This window comes from Rhinopithecus bieti, unplaced genomic scaffold (genome assembly GCF_001698545.2).
Source record: "Rhinopithecus bieti isolate Rb0 unplaced genomic scaffold, ASM169854v2 scaffold_7398, whole genome shotgun sequence".
In the NCBI taxonomy this organism is placed as follows: Eukaryota; Metazoa; Chordata; class Mammalia; order Primates; family Cercopithecidae; genus Rhinopithecus; species Rhinopithecus bieti.
In genome coordinates, this window is record NW_016805783.1 from 2,143,145 (window position 1) to 2,154,737 (window position 11,593).

Consider the following 11,593-nt stretch of genomic DNA (forward strand, 5'->3'; position numbering starts at 1 on the left):
AAAAAAAAAAAAAAAAAAAAAAAAAAAAAAAAAAAAAAAGTCATCTTCTTTGGAACAAGTAATTTTGGTATTTTTAGATAATAATCATAGAAAGCTTTTGAGGCAGGAAAAAAAGGTAAGAAAAGGTTAAAAAAATCCAGGTCAGTTTTATTATTTATTTATAGGGACAGTGTTTTGCTATGTTGTCCAGGCTGATCTCGAACTCCTGGGCTCAAGCGATCCACCTGCCTTGGCCTCCCAGAGCATTGGGATTATAGGCGTGAGCCACTGTGCCTGGCCTAGGCCAATTTTACACGCAGAGCCTACGATCTGCCTGATAGAAAGTTATTCAATACAATAAATAACACCAATACCAGTAAATTTGTCATTCTTTCAAGTATATTAAAATTAACCTAATTAGGTTTCCTTCATCCTAGAGGTAAATGAAGTCATCAAGACATCAATAAAGGTTTTTTTTTTTTTTTTTTTTTGAGACAGAGTCTTACTCTGTCGCCCAGACTGGAATGCAGTGAGGCGATCTTGGCTCCCTACCTCTGTCTCCTGGGTTCAAGCGATTTTTGTGCCTCAGCCTCTCGAGTAGCTGGGATTACAGGCATGTGTCATCACAGCTGGCTAATTTTTGTATTTCTAGCAGAGACAGGGTTAGTTGGCCAGGCTGGTCTTGAACTCTTGACCTCAAGTGATCTGCCTGCCTTGGCCTGGGCTTACAGGTGTGAGTCACTGCACCTACTTATTTGTTTTTTCCTAAACAAATAGTACTGTTTCATGTCTCACTGCCTTTGAACACATTGCTCTCTCCTGGAATGTCTTTTCCTCTCTTATCTACTTCCTGTCCAACTGACCTCATGAAGTTTCTCCCTGATTCCCTGATTTGTGGTCCCTGGTTTGTGTTCACTTAGCACCTTGTATCATACATAATACTTTTCACCCTGTACTGGAATAATGAACCAGACTAGACATTCCTTACCAGCAACCATGTCTCATTCAGCTTTTCATCCTCCAAGATGCTCCAAGTAAGGCATCTGATGTGCAAGCAATGAGCGCTCAGGACATATTTGATTACTCACACTCCATGCCCTCATTTTTCTCCCAAACATGTTTACACAAGTTCTTTTGATCAGGTTGCAACTAAAAGAAACTGATTTTAGTTTCTTTGAGCAAAACAGGCCTCTTCTAGTAAATTCACTGAACTGCCACTACTTTGGGCAAGCCACTTCATTCAGTGGGTATTAAGGGTCTATCACATGCCAGGCACTGTTCTAAACCCAGAAGAATCCTATTTCAGAGTTTATAACCTAGGGGAGAAGATAGCAACAGACAATTCACTTCTTACAGGAAATGCACAGTCTATTTCTGGGCAGTGTGAGGTGTATCAGAATATATATAGTATTCCGGAAATCAGGGAAGAAGTTGCAGCTGACATCGTCTGAATGAACATCAATTGCTAAAAAGTGAGGGAAGAGGATGCAGGGAAGACAAGAGTAGGCGGTATTTGACCTGGATTTTGAAAGATGAGTAGGAAACTGATGTGCACTTTGGAGGCTGGTGAAGAAAACCAGAGCCAAACAGGAGTTGAAGTGGTAAAAACATTTTATTCAGGAACTAGTGCAACAGGAGGGACACCTCAGAATAGATATAGAACTGAGTTCAATTCTCTTATTGCATTAGTTTCTTAATACCATTTTTTATCATTTTAACTAATGTCTGGCTCTGGCTTTAAGTGGGGGTAAAGAAACTTAGAGAAAAAGTAAATAATCTAAAGAAAGTTGAGTAGTCAAGGAAAACAAATTATTTGTATCCAGAGCCTAGAGTAATGTTGGGGAAGTGGCAAGAGATGGGGGACGGTAGGGCATTTTTTTAGTAATTCAAGTTACCAAAAGTGAAGTTATCTGGTGATCTTTAGAAAATGAAATGTTTTTCTGTTTATTCCCAGGAGCTCAAATGGGAAAGGTAAATTTCAACAAGTGCCTGGAATGCTATGCCAACAAGTTTGGATTTTATCCTGCAGCGCCAACTGGGAGTTCTCCGAGAGCTGTACGGTATTTTATAAAGGGACTGTAGTCTTTATAGGTGATAGGCTGGAGCGGCTCGTAGCAGTCCCTCAGTTTACTCACTTGGCCTCAGTTTACTCACTGATAACAAGAATCGGGTTGGACCAGATGCCCTCTTAGGTCCCGTCTAACCTCGACGGTCTGCTTCCGATGTACCTCTGCCTCTTTCCAATACCAGGACCTGTGCCTCATCTCCTCCTTCCTTTTTACCTTTGTCCTGTGGCCACCTTCCCTAGTCCCTGGCCTGCCTTAGGCGCTTTCAATCAGGAGGTGGGGGACGGGGAAGGAGAGGGGCGTCTCCAGGTAAAACAAACTAGTCCCCGCTCAGCGGCCTTTGGTCCCAGGCAGCACCACCTGGGTGGTGCCTCGGGGCCAGACGCGCCCCAGAGTGGGCAGGGAGCCAGGTTTCGGTCGCTTTTCCGTCCTAGGTCTCTAGGGGTGGGAGGCCCACCCTCCCCACAGCCAAGGCATCTCGGGGAGCAGAGCAGCAGCCCGTGCCTCGTGCGTTCCTGGTTCCTCAGAGACAAAAGCCTGTGAGTCCCGGCAGCAGCCACCGGATTTCATCGGGACACTCCGGTGGCAGGGCCTCGGGGCGGGCCTCAGACGGCCAATCGGCTTCTAGAGATGTCGGGTTCTAGGGCCCAAAGGGCAGGGTTTCGGCTGCGGTCGGCCGGTGCGAGGGGCACGGCTGGGTAGCGTCCCCGGCGCGAGCAGGACCGGGTCACGTGAGGCGGCCGGGGCCACGTGACCCGGCAGGCCCGGCGCCCTGGCGCTCCTCCCCTTTGCCGCCGGTGGGCACCGCTGCTCTCTCGCACTTCTTCGCCCATCGGAGCTTCGGAGATCCCTGCGGTCTCGCGGGACGGCGCAGCAGCAGCTGACCTCGCAGGTAGCCTGTGGGCGCGGGGTCGAGCTCGCGGAGTCCTCTTCCCCTTCGGCGCTTCCCCTGCTTCCCTTCCCTGCAGGCCGGGCCGGGTGTGCCCCGTTACTCCTGCACCTCCCGCCTCCCTCGCTCGGGCTACCGGGCCGTCCTCGCGGGCGCTGCGTCCGCGGCGAGGGACGGGGTCCCCGGCCCGGCCCTGCCAGCACCTCAGCTAATGTGCCTTCCTGCAGAGAGGAGGGAAGGATGGGGAGAGGCGAGGGAAAGTTTTCTCTGCTCCCTCTCTTTTTTGAGCTGCATGGACTCGATTTTGCTCGTAGCTGAAGTCTGACTACTGTGGTTGCCGTTTTACTGAGAGGAGACCTCCCTTCTGACTCTCTGTATCCTCTGTCCTTTCCAAGATCTTAGCATCTCTTCTTCGCCCCGAGAGTAGTGCTGTCACAAACCGCATTCTTTATCGTTTCCCTTTCCGACACAGAATCCACAAAGGTAGGGATTCTCTTAGTGAGGATCTTTATCCAGGCGTGCGGTGAACTAAGTAAATGACGTTTCCCTTGTCCTGCCTCTGATAAAGTACCTACCTGCTCGGTTTATTTTAAGATGACTATCGAGCACGCTGTGTTCTGCTCTCATAAGTGGCCTTTTGTTTTTATTTATTTGCATGTAAGACACTTCCAAGCCATCTGCGGAACTCTCTGCAGCTGGGGATTACAATTTTATAAAACAGTGTTGTAATAATGCTTTTAGAAAACCAGATTCATGATTTTCTTTGCCTTTGCCCTATTCTTTTTTTGGGAGGATTAAAGCCCTTAGAGGACAAAAACTGAGTTTCTGAAACTGGTGTGTATTGTGGGCTAATAACATTAAAACGTCCAAGTGTATAATGCCGAAGGAATGGAAAAATGATTGAACCCTGAGGGCAGTTTATAGGTGGTTTAAACTTTATTCATTTCAAGTGAGCACTGGGTGAATTTCACCCCTTTAAACTGCTTTCAGGGTTGAGGATGTAACTGTGTATTTGGATTCTATTAATACCGCAGTTCATCTATGGGATGGACTTTAATCCATTTAATCCATTGTGTGAATACCAGTCTATTTATTAATACTCTCGACGGGTCCTTTTTCTTCTACCTGCTAGTCTGTTTCTCTTGAAGAGGAAGCATATTCATCTTTAAAGATACTTTTTGCAAGTGATTTTTTTTAAGTGTGTAATCCATATGATAAAGTTCTGGGAACTTCTGAAAACAAGTAGCCATAAAACCCCAAAGCTGTCAAGCTTGTAGCTTTTAAAAAATTCTTTGAAAATTTTAAAATTAAAGAGTGCCCATATGCTGCAGCAAGAACTTGGCTCCTCCTAATATACGGGAGCTGGGAAGTCTGAAACAGTATCCTCCTTTTCCTGGGAGTCATTGCGGGGTAGATGAAACTGTGAAGGAAAGTGAAAGACCTTTATTATGATGATGATATTCCTTCTGTGTGTACTACATTAAACAGTAAGTCATGCATAGGAAAGGAGGCTGGGGCCTCACAGAGTCTAGAATCTAGGCAGGGCATTCGGACACATTTCAAAATATTCTCTGGTTTTACAAAAAGTTAAAAATGTTACATATTGGCCAGACGCAGTGGCTTACACCTGTAATCCCAGCACTTTGGGAGATTGAGGCCACAGATTATATGAGGCCAGGAGTTTGAGACCAGCTTGGCCAACATGGTGAAACCCCGTCTCTACTGAAAATACAAAAAATTAGTCGGGTGTGGTGGTGCGCATCTGTAGTCCCAGCTACTCAGGAGGCTGAGGCACGAGAATTACTTGAACCGGGGAGGCAGAGGTTGCAGTGAACCGAGATCGTGCCATTGCACTCCAGCCTGGGCAACAGAGTGAGACTCCATCTCAAAACAAACAAACAAAAGGTACATGTTGTGTACGTGCTGAAGTATACACAAGAGGGGTATGATGAGTGTTGTCTGAATTTAGTCAGAATAGACTTAGTAGAGGAGATCAGTTAATGAAATAATTATATAAATCAACTATATGTTAGATCAGATTAAAAAAAAACACCCACAAAAAAGCACACCTCTTTCCTGGGGTAGAAAAACTCACGGGAGACCGGATGGGTACCTTTAAAGACCTATGGTCTCCAGCTTTCTCTGGGCTTGGTCTTACCATCCTGCTAGGTTTCTCTGCTCAGTGCTCTTTCCCATCCTCCCTAGTGACTGCTTCAGACTTCGCCATTTTCCCGCCAGTTGCTCCACTCCACTTTTTTTTTTTTTGAGACAGGGTCTCACTATGTCGCCCAGGCTGGAGTACAGTGCAATGTGATCATAGCTCACTGCAGCTTCAACCTCCCAGGCTCAAGTGATCCTTCCCACTCCCAAGTAGCTGGGAGCACAGGTGCGCACCACCACATTCAACTAATTTTTAAATTTTTTGTAGAGACAGGGTCTCACTATGTTGCCCAGGCTGGTCTTTTGAACACCTAGCCTCAAGTAGTCTTCCCGCCTTGGCCTCCCAAAATATTGGGATTATAGGTGTGAGCAACCACACCCAGCCTCCACTCCATTTTTTATTGCTACCTCCCCTCTTACTCTTAGCAAGAAGCCTAACTCTTTCTTCATAGGGAAAAATAGGTAACCTCAGAAGAGAATGGTCCTCAAATGCCAATCAAAACCATGAGATACCACCTCCCGTCCACTAGGATGGGCATAATACAAAAGATAGACAGTAAATATTGGCGAAAGCAGCACTGTTGTACATTGCTGGTGGGCATGTAAAATGGAGACTCAGTGGAGAGAGAGAATAAGAATGAGAGAACAAGTATGCCTCCAGCATCTGGATTCCTAACCTTTAAATGGCTTTCATTCACATTCACCCTTTCCTCCTCCTCTTGTGGAGGGAGGAAAAGGAAGACTTGCTCCTTTCTGCAGTTTCTCTTGCACTTATTTATTTATTTATTTAGAGACAGTTTTGCTTTTGTTGCCCAGGCTGGAGTGCAATGGCGTGATCTTGGCTCAGTGCGACCTCTGTCTCCTGGGTTCATGCGATTCTCCTGCCTCAGGCTCCCGAGTAGCCGCGATTACAGGTGCCTACCACCACGCCCAGCTAATTTTTGTATGTTTAGTAGAGACAGGGTTTCACCATGTTGGCCAGGCTGGTCTCAAACTCCTGACATCAGATGATCCACCTGCCTCAGCCTCCCAAAGTGCTGGGATTACAGGCATGAGCCGCCGCGCCCAGCGCTTCTGTTGCACTTCTGCTTCAGATCCCATTCCCTGCTACTTTCTTAAGACCCTCATTGAGTTGTTATGTCCTCTCCTTTTTGATCTTTTTACTGGCTCCTTCCCATTAGCTCAAACATGTTCAAGCCTCCAACAATGTTTACATTAAAAAGGTTAACAGAAAATGTCCCGCAACTCCATCACATTCTGCGATTACCACCCGATTTCTCGTTTTTCCTTCAGAGTGAAATTTCTTGAACAAGTTGTTTATACTCATGGTTTCCTTTCCTTCACCTTTCACATACACCTCAACCTACTGACACCTGGCTTCTTCCTCCCACAATCTCTGTGAAACTGTTCTTATTAAGGTCACTGGTAATTCTCCTTGTTAAATCCAGTGGAAGTTTCTCAACCCTTCCCTCGTTTAGATCTCAGCAGCGTTTGACACTAGCATGCCTCTTGCCTGTGATGCTCAAGTCCCCAGGCCTCTGTGACACTCTGCTCTCCTGGTTTTCCCCTGGTCTACCTCTTCCTTCGCAGTCCCTTCTAGGGGGTACTCCCTGTCCGTGTCCTGTTGGAGTTTCTTAGAGTTCTGCTCAAAATACTCTGCTCTTCTTATTCTACTTGCTTTTTTCCTGGGTGATTTCATGCCAGATTTCCAAATCTCCAATCCAGACCTTTCTTGAGCTTCAGATTTCTAAATCCGTCTGTTGGGACTTGTCTGCTTTAATATCCCACAGGTACCTGGAACAAAAGGTCCATAATAGGACTCATCACCCCTGAGGCCTGCTGTGCTCTCTGCTGTAGTGAGTGGCAGCACAGTTCTCTCTCACTCAAGCTCAGTGTCTGCCTGTGATCTTTGGCTCTGCCTTTCTGCTTATCCAGTGCTCCTTGTCCCATTAAGCCAGTCGCAGAATCTTCTTGATTTCCCTTCTTGTCCAGTTTTCTCCATTTTCCTGATGTGGGCTTCCATCCCTCCTTTTCTGGCTTACCATAGCCATCCTGGACTCCCTCTAAGCACTCCTTTGTCATCTCATGTCTCTATGGTCAGCCAAAGTAATCTTCCGTAGACCTACATCTGTTTATGCCACTTCCCTGCTTAAGACCCTTCAGGGATTACCTGGTGCTCTTAGGATAAAGCCTGAGCTGTGTACTGCAGCCATGCTGACTTTCTTTCAGTTCTTCCACCAGAGCCTTATCTGGCATGTGTGCTCAGTGTTGCATGTGCCTCTTCTCTTCAGGTAGCTGAAGCGCACTTCCCAATTCTGTTGCCTCCACAGCGTCTGACCCTCCCCATCAGAGACCAGCCACACTGTTGTGAGCATCTGTTTATGTGTCTAGATCCTCCCACCCCATGTAATTTCTGTTGATGTTGGCTCTGTGTCCAGTTTACCTAAGAACATTTATTGAATTAATAGCGTATGGTTCTGCCAGTCCATTGCTGGAATTTCAGTTTAGCTTTAGGTCATTGCAGGGTACAGTTGATACTTTTCATACAACTGGAGACTAATAGATGAAATCACTTTTGCGATACCCACATGAGAAAGATCCATGAAACCATAAATAGATTTGAATTTGACTTCCCAATTCCAGCCTTGAATTCATTTGGAAAATAAAATGAAGTATTATGTTTTATCCATTTCTTTTTTCTTTTTCAGACAGGACCCCACTCTCTTGCCCAGACTGGAATACAGTGGTGTGAACACGGCTCACAGCAGCCTCAACCTCCTGGACTCAGGTGATCCTTCCACCTCAGCCTCTTGAGTAGCTGGGACTACAGGCGCACACCATTATGACTGGCTAATCTTTTTATTTTTGAGGAGACGGAGTCTCACCATCTTGCCCAGGCTGGTCTTGAACTCCTGGGTTCAAGTGATCCTCCTGCCTTTGCCTCCCAAAATGCTGGGATTACGGGTGTGATCCACTTCACCCAGCCATCTATCCATTTCTTTAAACTTTGACCCATCATTGCTTTTTTTGTTCTGTTTTGTGACACCTATTTGTTTGGTGTGACAAAGAACAAAGTTATAGAAAAAACATTTCTAATCGTCGATATTTCTTTTCTGGTTTCCTTTTGAAAACAACAGTATCCTATAAAAGCAATACTTTTATAAGATCTCAGTCAGATTCGCAACCCTAGATATGTTATTTTTTTCACTGCTAATGCTATTGCCACTTGGTTCGTTTGCTTTTTGAGCACATGGCTCAGGTTAGACGTGAGATGAGATGAAATGAATGAGGTGAAAGCAGCCCCTTGGATGATGGGGCTAAAGAAATGCTTACAGAGGCCATTGCAAATTGTGCTTCAAGTCAAATAACTTATTAGTGGTTGGGAAATGACAGTTGTAGGGACTTACATTTTCCTCTTAAATTAGTGATGAATTTGAACAAAACGTATGAAACAAAGGGTAGTCACAATCAGTTAGAGAATTCTAAAACACTAGTCATACTGTTCCCTAAATGAAGGTGGGGGTATTATCTTCACTCACCTGTACAGGTGGCTTCAGCTTGCAGGATGACAAACTATTTTGGAGAAGGTACATTCTCGGACTCCTTAGTCAAGCATTCAGGACATTCTTCCTTTCCCTTTCTTTTCTTTTTCTTTTTTTTTTTTTGAGACAGAGTCTCGCTCTGTTGCCCAGGCTGGAGTGCAGTGGCGTGACCTTGGCCCACTGCAAGCTCCACCTCCCGGGCTCACACCGTTCTCCTGCCTTAGCCTCTGGAGTAGCTGGGACTACAGGCACCCACCACCACGCCCAGCTAATTTTGTTGTAATTTTAGTAGAGACCGGGTTTCACTGTTGTTAGCTAGGATGGTCTTGATCTCCTAACCTCGTGATCCAAACCGCCTCAGCCTCCCAAAGTGCTGGGATTACAGACGTGAGCCACCGCGCCTGGCCTCCCTTTCATTCTTGTAGTACTGTGTGTTTGCAGAAGAGAGAAGTGGATGACAGCTGTTCTGGCAGCTGGGGTAGTAACAGTATTAGTGTCTCAGCACATCTTCGAAACTTCACCTATGATTTGCAGCCTCTGTACCATAGAGTGGGTGAAATGGTTTTAAGTTTTATTTTTATTTAAACATGTTTGAGACTGATTCTTAGAGGCTTATCTGGACCTGGGAAATACATTTGGTATCTCAATGAGACTGAGCATTTGCTCAGTCTCAAAAAGCCCATCAGAATTATGTGGAAGAAATTGGTAAGAGTAACATTTGGCTGTTTGTGCCTTGACAGGGTTTTTGAATTGCTTTTGCTGTAGCATAGATGGATGACGTAAGTTGTAATGTTGTATACCAAAAAGTTTACCCCAAACCCTAGAGCTCTCTTATTTGAATGTTTTTCTAGAATTAAATGGATTCAGAAATAAAGATGGTCATACCCTTCAATCTTTCATGCTCAAATGGGAACGTTTATTGGTAAAAAAGGAAGAAGACTGTGAAGAACACTTGTTCTTCTAGGAAACTGGATGATCTTCACTGAGGAAAGGCTCACATTTTCTCATCTGCTGGAATATGGAGAATTTGGTTTCTGGGATTTTGTGTAATTGTTTTCTGTTATGTACAATTTTTATATAGTCGTCACTAGTTTGCACATAATTATTTACCATTTGACACATTAACATGTATCTCATGGACCATATACTTGCATAGTACATTCATTTGCTTAATTATTCCAGTTGTATTTGCATTCTAGTTTTCCACTTACTTAGGATCTGACTTTCCATTAGGCCTTCAGTTCCTCAGAGGCAGAGACCATGATTGTATTGTTCTTTATGATGTCCCTGGCATTCTTGGTATCTGGGGTCATTGCAGAAGAAGAATTAATGTATGCTATTAAAGTCAGCTCCCTATACCCATGGATTCCACATCTGTGGATTCAGCCAACCTGAAATTCCAAATGTTAAAAATTGCATCTGTACTGAACATGTAGAGTATTTTTTTTCTTGTCATTATTCCCCAAGCAGTACAGCATAACGACTATTTACCAAGCATTTACATTGTATTAGGTATTATAAGTAATCTGGAGATAATTTAAAGGATATAGGAGGATGTGTGTAGGTTATATGTAAATACTATGCCATTTTCTATCAGGAACTTGAGTGTCTGTGGATTTTGGTATCTGCAGGAGGTCCTGGAACCAGTCCCCCACGGATACTGAGGGACAACTGGATTTTGTTCACAGTAGCATACAGTAGTGCTTTTTTCCGAGGCCTCTTAGATTTTATCAATAGCTCATTAACTATAAATTTTTTTCGTAAGACAGCTTAGCAACTTAAACTGATAAGTAAAATCATCACCCACTGAGTTTACAAAAATAGAGAAACCTCTATTAGGAATTTTCAGTGTATGTGTAAATGCTTTAATTCAAAGTTTTTTGCAATTAAAAATACCATTTTGCATATTAGAAATTGCTGTTTTGAGTAGTTTAAAGCTTCCTGTAGCTTGTATGCTGAAGAATGTTTAGGCTACTTAAAATGATTGTTCCAACATTCAGAGCCCTTCCAGTTTCCTCTGGCTATCAGCTTCCATAATAAAGAATGACACAAACTCATGTCATGCTTCTAAAATGACACCAGAAGCGTCAGAATCTTGGTGCTAGCCAGTGCTAAAGGATTGCTTACTCTTTTCCCACTGTTTTCCTTAGAAAGCTCTAAGGTCAATAGAAGCCAGATCTAAAGGTAAAATACCCTATTGGTGGCATTTAAAAGCCAGTACATACAGCAATTTAAACTAGCCCAAACAAATACATTCTTGTATTTGTGTCAAATACGTTCTGGTTAGTTGAGGTCTGTGTGGAAGCCATGTGCTTACAGATCAACCCTAAATTTCCAGTATTGTTTAATATTGAGACCATTATTTCATCAAAACCAGTTTTCCTGTACCATTTCTCTCCATTTCCTGTTGTTTTTAAAAACTCCATAAGCATGTTCCAAATATATTTTTGCTAGATCAGTAAAAAAAACTAAAATAAAATTAACCTTTTCTTAATATTTGTTCCTTGGGAAAGTAAAATAAATGTGCTCTTAGAGGAATTAAAAGATTAGTTGCTATATTACTCCTTCAGCCTTTCAGTTCTAAATGTAGATTTCTAAAATTGGAAGGCCTGTGTTTGTCCTGACTGAATTTGCTTTCAGAGTATAAAATAAAATAACCTTTGCTTCCTCATGCCACAAGTTCTCTGAGGGACAGTGCCAATAGCTAGGATAAGCCATCCCAGGGAATGGGATATTGATCTGGAGGACTAATGGATGTAGGATAAGTGCAGTGGGGATACAGGATGTATTTTCAAGTGCCAGAGAAAATACGAAGATCCAAGTGGGTTGGCATATTATCTTTAAGGACGTCACACTCTTTCTACCTCTGCTGGCATTTTTGCATTCCTCTTTTCTTTCCTTGTACCTTTGTTTTCTCTCTATACAGTAAAAAAAAAAAAAAAAAAAAAAAAAAAAAA

The 11,593-nt window shown here is 43.7% G+C and overlaps 1 protein-coding gene across 4 annotated transcripts in view; it reads left to right on the forward strand.

The window, feature by feature from the left end:
• The first annotated feature begins 2,779 nt into the window (after positions 1-2,779).
• RCBTB1 (RCC1 and BTB domain containing protein 1) overlaps positions 2,780-11,593 on the forward strand; it is a 54,469-nt gene continuing 45,655 nt past the window's right edge. For 2 of the 4 annotated variants that reach the window (XM_017873760.1, XM_017873759.1), the window contains exons 1-2: positions 2,780-2,937; positions 7,803-7,882. The gene's annotated coding sequence lies outside the window, so the exon portion shown is untranslated. The remainder of the gene's footprint in view (positions 2,938-7,802; positions 7,883-11,593) is intronic. The other 2 variants (XM_017873761.1, XM_017873762.1) reach the window with 2 other exon arrangements.